Source organism: Piliocolobus tephrosceles, chromosome 19 (assembly GCF_002776525.5).
Source record: "Piliocolobus tephrosceles isolate RC106 chromosome 19, ASM277652v3, whole genome shotgun sequence".
Taxonomy (NCBI): Eukaryota; Metazoa; Chordata; class Mammalia; order Primates; family Cercopithecidae; genus Piliocolobus; species Piliocolobus tephrosceles.
In genome coordinates this window covers 35900192-35901542 of record NC_045452.1, presented here as the reverse complement: position 1 = coordinate 35901542, position 1351 = coordinate 35900192, and positions in this window count along the sequence as shown.

The following is a 1351-nucleotide window of genomic DNA, read 5'->3' as shown; positions in this document are numbered from 1 at the left end:
TGTATCTGTGTGTGCGCCAAGGGGAGTCTGTGTGTGCACTGAGGGTGCTCTGTGTGTCTGTTTCTGTGTGTGTCTGTGTGTGCTGAGGGTGCTGTGTATCTGTGTGCACTGGGGGTGGTGTGTTTGTGTGTCTATGCGCTGGGGGTGGTGTGTTTGTGTGTCTGTGCTGCGGTGCTGTGCCTGTGTATCTGTGTGTGTGTGCACCGGGGGCAGTGTGTTTGTGGGGGGTGTGTGTGTGTGCTGGGAGTGCCGTGTCTGTGTGTGTGTGTGTCCGTGTGTGTGTGTGTGTCTGTGTATGAGGCCCAGGCTGTGGCCAGCTCTGCCCCTCTCTGGGCACTTGCTGGGGACGGAGCCCCAGGGCCTCAACCACTGCTGACGAAGGGGAAACGTCGTTCTTGGGGTCACTGTCAGGGTTCCTGACTGCGCCGCAGGCGCTGATGGGGTCCTGGGGGACACCATCCCTCCCTGGAAGGGTGTGGCGTCAGTCAGCCATCACAGGGGACTGCTGGAAAAGCAGTGACCCGCCTTGGAAACCCTGGGCGGGAGAAGCAGGCCACAGCCAGGCTGCCCGCAAGGTGCTTCCCAGATCCTAGGTCCCGGCCACTGGCAAGCCCATAGGGGAGCAAGACCCCGATTGGCCACAGCGAGTCATGTGACTAGCCTAGCCACCCTGTGGGCGGGGTGAGTGGGAGTGAGCACGATCCTGACTGGCCTCTGCTAGGCCATGTGACTGCCTGCTGTGCGCTTGATTGGACACGGTGAGGTCACGGGGTGTGGCTGAGAAGTTGTGGTGCAGGCCGGCGAGTGCAACGACTTCTTGCAGTGGTCGTGGTCCGTGGCTGCGGCTGTGGTCCTGCAGGGGATCTCGTCCCAAAGGGCGCAGGCTCCACAGGCCGGCAGACTCCCAGGGGTTCCGGGCAGAGAGAGGCCTGGGGGTCCGTGCCTCTTGCAGCCCCCATGGGAGAAGGGCTGGGCTGCCAGGAACATCCCTGGGCTGCGGGGGAGGTGGGGCCTGGGCAAAGTCCCGGGGTCTTGCCCGGGGACACCCGCCTTCTTTCCCGGGCCGAGCTCCCCGCTGGCCCCGCGCGGCCAGGCTTCAGGCCCGGGGAGGGCAATCACGCAGGCCTGGCTCGCCACGCCTCGCAGGACCACGGGGCAGTGAGGCCCTGGAGAGCGCGTCTCACAGCTCGGGGCCTCGGAGGCCTGGCCTGGGCTTCTGCCTTCCCTCCCTTCCAGGAGGAGGCCACTCTGTCCCTGGGTCTACCCCGTGAGCCCAGGGTTTAGGTGTCCCTGGGTTCCCCTGTGTCATCTTCCCTTCACACTCACGCAATCGCACGTGGCAGGGACGGAA